The sequence below is a fragment of the Lonchura striata genome, chromosome 8, assembly GCF_046129695.1.
Source record: "Lonchura striata isolate bLonStr1 chromosome 8, bLonStr1.mat, whole genome shotgun sequence".
NCBI lineage: Eukaryota > Metazoa > Chordata > Aves > Passeriformes > Estrildidae > Lonchura > Lonchura striata.
The window spans coordinates 2432548-2445214 of record NC_134610.1 but is presented as its reverse complement, the minus strand read 5'-3'; the positions used below and the strand labels follow the sequence as shown (position 1 = coordinate 2445214).

The 12667-nt window shown below is 40.6% G+C and overlaps 1 protein-coding gene across 4 annotated transcripts in view; it reads left to right on the top strand.

Moving 5' to 3' along the window:
- Nucleotides 1-12667, top strand: part of MBD5 (methyl-CpG binding domain protein 5) — a 121817-nt gene that overhangs the window by 38712 nt on the left and 70438 nt on the right. For all 4 annotated transcript variants that reach the window (XM_031505459.2, XM_031505458.2, XM_031505457.2 and 1 more), the window contains exon 2: nucleotides 6823-6920. The gene's annotated coding sequence lies outside the window, so the exon portion shown is untranslated. The remainder of the gene's footprint in view (nucleotides 1-6822; nucleotides 6921-12667) is intronic.

Sequence of the window (12667 nt, the reverse complement as noted above, 5' to 3'; positions counted from 1 at the left end):
CAGTGCAGACTCAGGGCAGCCCCAGCCATGGCAGTGCCCAAAACCAGGCAGAAACTGCTTGAAACGTGGTATAAAACTCTGCATTTTCTGATGAATAATTATAATTCAGTGAAAAGAGCAGGAAAATACTGTTGAATGGAAATTGTCATAAGATCAGCCAATTAACACAATTTTTTCTGTTGCATTTGATTGCCTTTTCTGTCCTTGGAAGAAGCCAGAAAATAAACCAAGAGATGTATCTGAAGAGATGCATTTTTTTCATTTGGCTGCGTAACCACAGATTGATACATTCATAAATTTACAACATTTTGGGCTTCTGAATGTTTCTAATTTCATTTTGGAGGAGAAGAATATTTCTTCAAACAACTGAGGCTCAACACTGCCATTTTTTTTTTTTTCCTTTTTAAAAGGAAGTCTCTGAAGAGATGTCAGTGTTTTATCTGCAGTGAAGTGTCCTCTTTTCAGGTTTTGATTCCGTGTCATCATTCCTGGTACCCAGTGTTTGAAAGCACGGGAGCATTAATTATTTTATAATAGTAAATGCCAGCATGCAGTTGTCTCAAAACCCACCAAAAATGGAGCTTTTAGCCCAACTTACACCATCTTTGCAGCTTTTAAATGCGAGCACTGCTGGGAAATAACCATCCAGAAATGCAAGCTTTGTATCCACAGTTGTTGAATTCATCCCCTTCAGTTTTTAGCTCTGAGTTGAGCAAAATGGGAGTGTGGCATCAGTTCCTGTGCAGATTTGTTACAGACACAGCCTGCCCTGGAGGCAGCAAACGCTGTCAGGGTGACAGCCACTGCCACAAACCAGAGAAGAATATTTTTGGAACCATCCAAACAGCAGAGGAAGAACATCCTGTTATAAACACACTGATACTAGCATGGCTGCAAAAATATTATTCTCTTTATTTCCTCAAAAAAAGCAAAAAAATAAACAACAGGGAGTGTTCTCACCTTTCCATTCATTTTTTTCTGGGTTTCACATTTCTGGGAGAAGCCTGGCTCTTCACGGGGTTGGAGCTGACAGGAATTTTGTGTTTCCTTTCCAACTGTGTCAGGGATTTGAGGAGGTCACTAAAACTCTCCGTGCCACCACGGATTTGTGGGAGTGGAGTAAGGCTCTGTCACCTCCACGTGACTTGGGAAGAGAATTACTCTTGGAAGGGTATTTTTGGATACAGGAGATGTTTGGGCGAACAGCAGTGGAGATGCAGAGGGGGTATTTTTTTTTTATACCTAGAAATCATAAAAAGCCAAAATATTTTTCTTTTTTTGTCGTTTTTTTTTTGAGATTGCTGAATTTGCTGCGAGGTGAGGGATGTGTGAGTGGTCACTTGGTGGTTATTTTAATGAACCTGAAGGCAGAGAGCACTTGGGTGGAATATGAGTAAATCTCATTACTCTGACGGTGCTTGCCTGACTACAAAGAAAGTTTATATTTAGTAAACTACTCGCTCCTGTGACCCAGTTTGCCGGGGATGATCATTTCCTTAGCGTGGCACTGAGCTCACTTTTCCCTGCTCAATTCCCATCAATGGGCGATTCTTCCCATCTCGGAATTCCTCAGAGCAAGGAAAACTCTTGGAAGGGAACTCAGTCCAGGAATTCCTTCCCAATATCCCACCCAAATCTCCTCTTGCCCAGTGGGAGCCATTCCCTGGGTCCTGGCCCTCCATCCCTCATCCCTCTCCAGCTCTCCTGGAGCCCCTTTAGGTCCTGGAAGGGCACTGAGCTCTCCTGGAGCCCCGTTAGGTCCTGGAAGGGCTCTGAGCTCTGCTGGAGCCCCTTTAGGTCCTGGAAGGGGTCTGAGCTCTCCTGGAGCCCCGTTAGGTCCTGGAAGGGCTCTGAGCTCTCCTGGAGCCCCGTTAGGTCCTGCAAGGGCTCTGAGCTCTCCTGGAGCCCCGTTAGGTCCTGGAAGGGCTCTGAGCTCTCCTGGAGCCCCGTTAGGTCCTGGAAGGGCTCTGGGCTCTCCTGGAGCCCCTTTAGGTCCTGGAAGGGCTCTGAGCTCTCCTGGAACCCCTTTAGGTCCTGGAAGGGCTCTGAGCTCTCCTGGAGCCCCTTTAGGTCCTGGAAGGGCTCTGAGCTCTCCTGGAACCCCTTTAGGTCCTGGAAGGGCTCTGGAGCCTTCTCCTCTCCCTCCTTCATCCCCAGCTCTCCCAGTCCCTTCTGTGCTCCTTGCACTGTTCAGCTTTGAAGAGATCAGCTGCTAAAAACCCCTTTAAAACATAGAGAAAACATATTTTTTTTTTTACATATATATATATATATATGAGAAAACACTTTTTTAATTCTATATACTTAAATAGATATAATACTTAAATATAAGATGTGAGTTAGACTTAAATATTAAATTTAAATATTAAATTTTGGTCACTGGGATTTTGCCTGTAGTAATAAATCAAGTATCTTGTCTATTTGCATGGAGAAAACACATTTTTTTTATTATATGTATCTATATATATATACATATATATATACATGAGAAAACAATTTTTTCTATATACTTAAATAGATATAATACTTAAATATAATATGTGAGTTAGACTTAAATATTAAATTTAAATATTAAATTTTGGTAGCACTAGGATTTTGCCTGTAGTAAAAAATAAAGTATCTCTTGTTTATATACATAGAGAAAACACATTTTTTATTCTATATACTTATATACGTATAACACTTGCATATAATATGTGGGTTAGAATTAAATATGAAATATAGAGACAATTTATGTGGTGCAGAATACAGCACAGCATCCCCAAAACTGCCCTTCACCAGAATACCAGGAAATTTAAAATTAGTGAGGCTCTCCTACTTTTAGTTAAAATATCTTCTTGTTTTCTGTTGGGAATTAGAAAATTCTGTCCTCTTGGTGTCAATAAAATGGTAAATTTTATTGACACCAAATAAAAAAAATAAAAAGCAGGATGGAATTCTTTCTTTGGACAATCTTGGAGTAAATTCATCTGTCATGTGATCCCATTAGTCTTTGGCTCATCTGTGAAAAAACAACCTGACCCTCTTTAATTATTTCTTTTTTTTCTTATTTAAAAGAAAGTCTGAGGCAGCCTTTTCAGCATTATTGTGCAATAAAAAAAGGAAAATATTCGTGTTTTCCTGCTCGTTCTTCTCCAGAGTGGCCTTTGGAGCTGAGCTGGATCCTGAGCTCCGAGGAGAATCCAGCCCTGCTCATTCCTGTCCTGCTCCTGCTCTGCACCCTCACGTGTGAAAATACAAAAATCCTTCAGTGGTTTTCCAATCTGCTGCTCTTTTGCCACTAGAAAGAAAAGAAAAATTAAAAAAAAAAAAAAAAAAGAAAAAAAATGGAAATACTTTCTTAACTCTGTGTGCAGATATTGTGTTATGCATTGAAAATTTCTGCTGTTTCCTGTGTGCATTTCTCTTGCTGTGGAATAATTTTCATATGACTGGAAGGATTTTTTCTCACAAACAAGAAAAACACCTCCCAGAGGCAACGGCTGATGGAAATTGCTGAGGTTTTGGAGTGTTTCTGTGGTGGTGCCTCCCAAATATTCCCTTATCTCACAGGAAATGATGGGAGATTTTGCACCTCTCTGAGCTGATGGGTTTCTTTTCATTCCTAAACATCTCTAGGAAGCTCAGGCATGTTTGTCACCCATGAGATTGAAGAATTATCGTGGAATTCTGGAATGGGTTGGGTTGGGAAGGACCTCAAAGCCCATCCAGTGTCACCCCTGCCATGGCAGGGACAATTTCCACTCTCCCAAGCTGCTCCAGCCTGGCCTTGGGCACTGCCAGGGATCCATGGGCAGCCCCATCTTCTCTGGGAAATCCATTCCAGGGCCTCACCTCCCTCCCAACCAGGAATTTCTAAATTAATTTTGATTTAGTCATGAATTTTTGAACATTTAAATAATTCCTGTCATGTATTCAGAAAGTTCAACTCCTTCAAAGTTGTTGCATGGGAATAAATGAACAAAAAATTGATAGGAAATTCCGTATCTCAGAAGATACTAAATGTTGAGTTGTATCTAAAGAAATGTTTTGTCCCCAGTCCAGGAAGGAATTAAAAAAAATAAAAAAAGAGAAATCAAAACAGATTCTTCCATTTGAGCAGAGACATATGTTTGGTGGGTTGGCACCAGACTAGGATGCAGAATCCTGTAGAACCAACTCTTCATACTCTGGGATATTTAGAGGAACAACATTCAAAATAAAGTGCTGGAGAACAGAAGAAAAATAGAAAAATGTAAAAAAGAAGAACAGGGAGCACCTGAAGAGCAGCACAAAGGAATTCCAGGCACTGCTGGGCTGTGGTGACCAGGAAAGGGTGTTCAGGATCCACAGGGATCTGTTGGATGGGCTTGGAGCAACCTGGGATAATGGAAGGTGTCCCTGCCATGGCAGGGATGGGTTTTAAGGTCCCTTCCAACCCAACCCATCCTGAGATTCTCTGTCTCATTTGTGTATCAAATGTCTTAGAGAAATCTGCACCATAAATCCCAGAAAACATTTAATTTCATCCAAAAATTCCCGTTAATTGGAGGTGAGGTCATAGAGACTCCTTCTGGTCTTTGGGTGATGATCATAAAATCATATTTAGAAAAAAAATGAAGCTCTCGGGTGTCGTTCAGCAAAATTAAAAGGTCCCAACTAATTCAGCAGATTCCCTTGAAAGATGTGGTTAAACACAGAAGAAATTTCTTCCCAGTGCTGTGGTGCTCCAAGCCCTTGGAGAAGGCTTAGAGGTTTTGAGAACAAAATTAATGATAGCCTTACAATTATTGCAGTTGTTCTGTTTGAGAGTGATGATTAAATCTGATCAGAAATAACATCTGCAGTGGGAGCAGAGTTTAAATATCTGGATTGTGGCTGTGCAGTTCACAAAGAAAACAGAAAATATCATCTATTAACACAAAAGGCAACGTGAGAATGATTTACTTGTCAGGCAAAAAAGAAATAAAATACAGATCTCTTCATGGCACTGAAAAAAATCTGGGGAGATTAAGAACTGAATGGGAAGTTTGAAGTATGGTTGATAGAAAACCTCAGCACCAAATTATGTGAACAAAGTCACTTTAAGGGGAGACTCAGAACCACTTTGGAGACTCCAAACAAAATCTGTTTCAAGTGGCACAATGAAATATTTCATCATTATCCCAGAGCTGCTCCATATTAGGTGTTCTCCCTTTAAAATGCCATTTTTCACTCCAATTCTCAATCCATTTCCCAGCATTTTGCAGGTGGGATTTCCTCTTTGGAGCCAAACTTGTGTGCTGAACTCATTAAAGAAATCAGTTGTTGGATCCTGCCAGGGCTTCTGCACCAGTTTATTCCTTGGACTTTGTTGGGTTGGGTTTAGGGTTTGGATTAGGGTGGGTTAGAGACCAAAGAAAGGAAACAGAGCTGCCAAAAAGTGCTGCTTGAACCTGGTGAGCTCAGAGGCTTTGCCCAAATTTACTCCTGATTCCGAGGGGTCGCAGGTTTTGGCTGCACAAGGTGTGGCTTTAAAGTTGATTTTTTAAAGGGTTTACTGTTTTTGGGGTTGGAAAAGCCCAACAAGGACATGGAGTCCAAGCTGTGGCCATCCCCACCTTGTCACCAGAGCCCTGAGTGCCACCTCCAGGCGTTCTTGGACCTCAGTGCACCAACCTTTGGTGGCCTGGATTGGGTTGTTCAGTGATGCTGAGCTCACCACCAGATCTTCACCTCCTGTTTCACAGGAACTTCTGTGACTTCCAGGCCTTCCTTGAGCCTTCAAGTATGAAAAAAAAACATTTTTCCATTCCTCTCCTGCCCCTCAACCCCACCTTGAACCATATCTGGACGTTCCTCACCAATTTGTGAGTTGCTTCCAGGACCTGCCCAGAAGCTTTTTGGGAATTCCCTGGCTCATGTGGTGTCTGGAATGTTTTCCCAGGCTGGCCCATAAGTTCTGACCCATAAACCCATAAATGGATGGGTCAGAAATTTATGGGGAGCTGAAGTTCTGAAGGTGCAGGAACAGCCAATTCCCTTTTCTCACATGGGAAATAGAGGGATCAGCATCGTGGGCAGTTTTGTTCCCGACACTGCTGGGAGTTATTTCCTCCACGAGGATTTGACATTTTTGGAAGCTCTAGAAAGAGCAGAGTGCCCATGGAGGGATTCCATAACTTGCTGGTTTGTGGCAGAAGTTGGTTTGAAAGGTGATTTTTCTCGGGAGGGTTTTCCTTTGCTTAGACTTGGGTTCCTCCATACTCTTAGAAAGTCTAAACCAAGTGGAACTGACTGAGTTAAAAACAAATTGTTTATGAGACAAAAACTTTTAGGCCTGATGTGTTTTGTAGTGATTGATTTTTTTATATTTATCTTTCCATAGCTACAGTGCTGAGATATGGAAGCAGCACTAACCAATTATGCTCTGGGGTTATATTGTTGAATAATTTTATTTTTTAAACTCATAACTGGCATTTATAGTGACCTTGTCTTAAAGTTACCTTTAATTTCAGCCTAGGGAGGTGGTTTAACTTTTCATAATCTATTAGTACTTACAATATGTCACATTTCAATACTAATTTGTAATTTTATTTAATTGAAATTTTAACTCATGGAACCCTTGCTGTTGTTATTTTGGTATAACAGTGAATCCCCCAAGTTAGATATATTTTTAAATATACTAATGCAGAGTAATTATCATATTCCTCAAGCAGATCAATCCCTTCCCATGTAGTGACTGTTTATTTTTAACAGCAACTCCTAAATTCACATGTTGCATGAAATTGTGCCTTTTTAATAAATAAATGAAGCAGAGTTTAGCTCTCCTGGCTGATGTCCTGCTCTGGTTCTGTTCTGCAGATCCTTGCTGACGATGGTGGTCGCTGGAGGCAGCACTGTTGAAGATTATATCATTTACAGACAAGATCTCTGAAATCTGTTTCCTTCAGACAGCAAAGGTAACTCAAATAATCCACATTATGCATTTGTCTCGAAGTAATAAATTCGTTGTTGACCTCCAAAATTGAACAGCAGCTGAAATTTTGGAGTCTGACCACATTTTAAACCCTTTTTTGCTAATAATTTTTGTTTATTCTGAAGTGAAAAATTATAAATATCATGGAAAGAGCTCGATTTCTTCTGCTTTTTGTTACAGGAATATCTGTCCTTCCTTAGCTTCTCTTTTTTTTTTTTTTTTCCTGCACTTAATGTTTTTCTTTATTCTTCTTTTCTCACAAATGTTTTGACCTGCAGATCAGTTACAATATTTTTGTGGTACTGGTGAGAAGAAGCACTGCCTCAAAATCTAAAGAGTAATTGAGGATGGGGCTTATGCTCAAAAAGACAAAATTTAGATGAAAAAAGAGTAAAACAGTGGTATACCTCTTGAAAATTTCTATAGAATTTTAGAAGTATGACTTCTTTAAATTAAATATTGAAAGCACAAATCTGATGTGTCTTGTGCCATTTATTTTCTCTGCTTGTATTATTTATTATCAATAAATGATCCAAATAAATGTGAGGATATTCAGGAGAGTTTTGTTTATGGATCATTTTTTCCTATTTTGAAACTAACTCCCTATAAACACCATAGGTAATATGGGACTTTTTTTTTTTTATTATGGAAATAGAGCTAATTTTCCCACTCATTATCTGCTGTTAATTTAATGTGTGGCAATATCTGAAATTTAGTGCTGATTATGGCAGTAGATTTTTGGTTAGCAGTACAGCTCATCTATGAGCAAACCAATTAAGACATCATTTCAGAATATAATTGAGCTCCTAATGGGGCACTTGAATTCACTGGGAATTTACATATTTGCTTTTCTTTGCTTTAGCAGAGAGGTCCAAAATGAGGCTACAGCTTCAGTTTTGAACTTCTGGAGGCACCAACTTGAGCTGGGGCTTTTCAAAGTGATGCTCTGGAGTAAGGGCAGGGATAAATTCATGGAGAAGCTCCTTAATTCTGAAATCTGAACTTTGGAGGTGGGAATTTGAGGAGCACAACCTCCACTGTTCTTAGGATGCTGAGGCCCAGGTGATGCTCTGGTGCAGCACAGTTAAAACTCATTTAAATACAAAGTTTGCTCAGTGTTTGTAATTCATCTTCTTCTTTTAGTCAAATCAGGATCTGCTGGGAAAGGGCTCATTCTGCAAAGCTTTGTCTCTCTATACATACATAATATATACTCATATATAATCTCTGTTTTCAAGCCAGTATCAATAGAGAATTCTTGGAAGTGCTTTGTTAGCCCACACAAATTAAGTGTCTCATTTATGGAGTTTTTGAAAATGAAGGAAAGAAATGAAGGCAGTTCTCTTCCATTTTCATTTTCCCTTCCAAAATCTGGGGAGTTTTTTGACCCTCAGAAGGAAGATTTTTCCATTTAAAAGACAATCAGAGCTGAGAGAGGTTGTTTATTCCTTATTGAGGGATTGCTTTGTGTTGTTGTCACTCTTCCCTTCCAGGGTAGACCTTTGCATGTTTTTATTTGTTCTAAAATGGGAGTCTACACCATTTGGAAAACCAAATGTTTTGGGGGGATAATTATCAAAATCTGTGTGTGAATTCTGAAAAACCTATGTGAAAAACTAGGGCAGGGAAAGTTGTTTTCTCTGTAAGGTTCATGTTGTACTGGTTATTTCCTGAAAGTTTTAATATGTACATGTGGCTAAACCTCAGGATGCTCCAGTGAACTCCAAGAAAACATTTAGTTCTCATTCGCAGCATCTTAACTTGTATTTTGTACTTTTTTTTTCCCCCACTAAAGTGCTCACAGCTGTGCAGGTATTGCAGCCACTGCTGCTGTTCCAATTGATCTATTTTTAAAAGCAGGGGCTCTCTGGATGGAATCCACATTCCTGTGTAGTCCAATACTCCCAAACCTTCCTGACCCTGCCTCACCCACTCAGACCTCGTGCATTATCTTTAATTATATGATAACACTGCAATTTTCCTCCATAGAAACCCTTCCATTAAATAAATGGAATTTAACCAGCAATCCACTGCCTTTAATTGTTCGATCCTTCCTTCCTCAGAAATGTTCAGGCTTTTCCATATGGATGGAATTCACAATTTGTGCTTTCTTTTTAACGACAGATTTTGGAGAATCCCACACTGGTTTGGGTTGGAAGGGACATTAAAATTCATCCAGTATGGCAGGGACACCTCCCACTGTCCCAGGTTATTCCAGCCTGGCCTTGGGCACTGCCAGGGATCCAGGGGCAGCCCCAGCTGCTCTGGGAATTCCAGCCCAGCCAGGAATTCCCAATTCCCAATCTCCCAGCCCTCCCTGCCCTCTGGCAGTGGGAGCCATTCCCTGGCTCCTGTCCCTCCATCCCTTGTCCCCAGTCCCTCTCCAGCTCTCCTGGAGCCCTTCAGGCCCTGCCAGGGGCTCTGAGCTCTGCCTGGATCCTTCCCTTCTCCAGGGGAACATTCCCGGGGCTCTGAGCTCTGCCTGGATCCTTCCCTTCTCCAGGGGAACATTCCCGGGGCTCTGAGCTCTGCCTGGATCCTTCCCTTCTCCAGGGGAACATTCCCGGGGCTCTGAGCTCTGCCTGGATCCTTCCCTTCTCCAGGGGAACATTCCCGGGGCTCTGAGCTCTGCCTGGATCCTTCCCTTCTCCAGGGGAACATTCCCGGGGCTCTGAGCTCTGCCTGGATCCTTCCCTTCTCCAGGGGAACATTCCCAGCTCTCCCAGCCTGGCTCCAGAGGGGCTCCAGCCCTGCAGCAGCTCCATGGCTCCTCTGGACTCTCCAGCAGCTCCAAGTTTTCCTTGTTTTGGGGGCAAACCCAGCATTAATAACAGGGAAACCTGGGATTGCACACCTGGGAGGATGAGTGGGGTTTGCATCTGCTCATCTTTTCCAACATGGCAAATTCCAGATGGAATTGGAAGGAATTTGGTGCTGTGCCCTAACTGATGGACACATCCAGAGCTCCAAGCCTTCTAGTTCCTCAGGAGCACAGATCCCAGAGGATTTTCCATGGCAGCAGGAATCTGTTTGGGATATCTGTTGTCTCTGAGGCATTGCTGAGCAGGCTGCAGGGTTCCATTCCTTGGCCTTCCTCCCACCCCTGTCCTTCCCAAGCTCTGGCTTTGGGTTATCCTAAGCCAGGCTTACCTCCCAGCACTTTTCTCCTCAGCCTATTTCTCCTGAATTGTCATTAAAAGCAAGGAGCCCACTTCCCTTCTCTGAAGCCCTGATGTTTTGCTGAGAACAATCAGTTTTCTGTCTCTCTCTGTCTTCTTTCCATATGAAAGGCTTGGAGTTTTGTGAAATCCCAAGGTGCTCTCTCTAAAGCAAGGTATAAATGAATTCTACTTTCTTAAATTTAATAAAAGGAAACCTACTTCATTTGAATTTTTTTTTCTTACAGAAATTATTTTAAGGATTTGTGTTAAAAAAAAAGACATTTTCCTAATGTTGCTCTTTAATATCACAACTTTCAGGAGCATTGTAGAGCCAAATTTTCAAAATATGTTTGAAATCTAATAGATTTGATAAGTTGTTCTCTGCCTGAGCAGAAATTTTTGTACCACTTCTGCCAAGTTTTTGCAAGAAGTTTGATTTCCATGATCCCTGTTTCTCTTCCAGCTGCTCCTTCTGAAACTGAATTATGGACTGGAGTTTTGACTTTTTCCTTACATAGCTATTGTAAATAAAACCAACTACAAAGGCTTTTCATTTTGAAAAATTGAAGCAGCAGGCACCCTGAACAAAAGGAAATGTTCCCAACACTTCTTTTATTGTAACCAAATTAATCAAGCTCCGAGATTTAGTTGTAATTTCAAAGTTAAATGTTTAAGTAATGCAAAACTCTTTAATCCTGCAGTGCCTCTCTCTTTAGAATTCATAACAAAATGGCAAAATTGCTAAAGTTAATTTTTTTAATAGTTCATTTTTCTTAGCAAAGCTAAAGATTGGCTTCCTACAACCCCAGGAACCTGGATACCTCCAGAAAGTTTTGAGGTTCTTGGGATAGCTCCAGAAAATATTGAGGGTTTGGATTATTTCAGTCTGGTATTAGAAAATGTTACATATCTCCATCCTTAGGTTTTCCTGAAATCTCACAAGAAATTTCTGTGAAGTGGAAGCCACATCTTTTTGCTGAAAGGGCTGCTGGTTTAAAATAATAGGTAGGAGCTCCTGTTATTATTTATTAATTATAAATTATACTTAAAAGAAGAATGTATAGTGTAGTACTTGAGATAAACCGAATTATTATTTTCTGTTGAACCACTAAACCAAACTCAGTTTATTGATTTTTGTTTTAATAATTCCTTCTGACAAAAAAAAAAGGAAACTCAAGGGCAGCAAATTTAAAATGTAGCTGTTAATGAAAACCTTAAAAAAGTTGTTTTTTTTTTTTTACATGAAGGTGGCCTGAAAGGTTGCAAAGGGATTCTCTTTTTTTCATTTTGAGCTTCAGTGTTGTTTTTTTTCCCTTCTTATCAATTCACATCCTTGGAGGGCCACTATATGTGAAAAATGTATTGAAATGCTTTAGGAAGGCATCATCACTTGTGAGATTCTCAACTGGCCTTTTCCTAGAACGATCCTAGTCCAGGGAAATGCTTGAAAATTAAAGCCAGGGATGCTTTTAAAATCAAACACACCACATTTCTGAAGAAAAGAGCCTCTCTTCCTCTCCAAACCTGTGGTGATCCTCCAGAGCTGCACACAAAAAGGGTTATTTTTATTTTTTACCACATTTCTGAAAAATATTCCTGAGAGGAGAAGATTTTCACCAAGGTGGGGCAGCAGTTGCCACAGTTGGCTTTGGCTCAGCCTCCCAAACTAAGTTGGGATCACTTCAAAGGATTCATCACATTTCTTGGAGGTTTCATCTCAGAATCAGGGAATCATTTGGGTTGGAAAAGACCTTTAAGGTCACAGAGTCCAACCATTAACCCAAGCCAATCCACCCTCAGTTTATTGGTGCCATTCTGGGAGTGGGGGCAAAACAGCTGAATTTAGGGAAAAGGAAGATGAACTCAAGTTTCTGTTTAAAAACTCATCAAAAGTTAAAAATCTCCTCTTTTTTGATCAGTCACATCCAGGAACTAAAGCTGTTCAGGACACAGATCCCAGTGTGAATTTTCCATGGCAGCAGGAATCTATTTGAGATGTTTGTTGTTTAGATAGTAGAAAACAAAATGCTCTTGTTCCTGTACCACAGAAATGGGAGTGTTCACTGGTCAATCTTGGTGTGATTTGATAGTAAATAGTTCATCAGGAGTGAATCCTTGGTTCATTCCTGTCCCAACAAGGGAACAGCAAAACCTGGCCACAGGTGCCCCTTCAGTAAAAGGCAACAGAGGAAGATCCATAAATATTATAAATATTATAATGTATATTTGACCTCCCCAAGATAATTCCAACACCATTTTTTTAATACTGGTAATTCTTAACTGGAAGTTTTATACCTTTGCCAGTGCAGACATTTGGTCCAGGCCTATATATATGTATTTTTTTTTCCTTAAGTTTTCTTTTTATCTGCAGCAGAATTTCAGCGTTTGAGTGGCAGCAAGTGACATTTGCAGAGGACAGATCCTGCAGGCAAATGAGCAGGTGACAGGAGGCACAATGGCACTCAGGAATAGTCTGACACGTGGGTGTTCCGACTGGAGGATCCTCTTTGTGTTCAATGAAGTTCTCATGGAGCAGCTTTCAGCTGATATTGTATTCTCAGAGTATAGA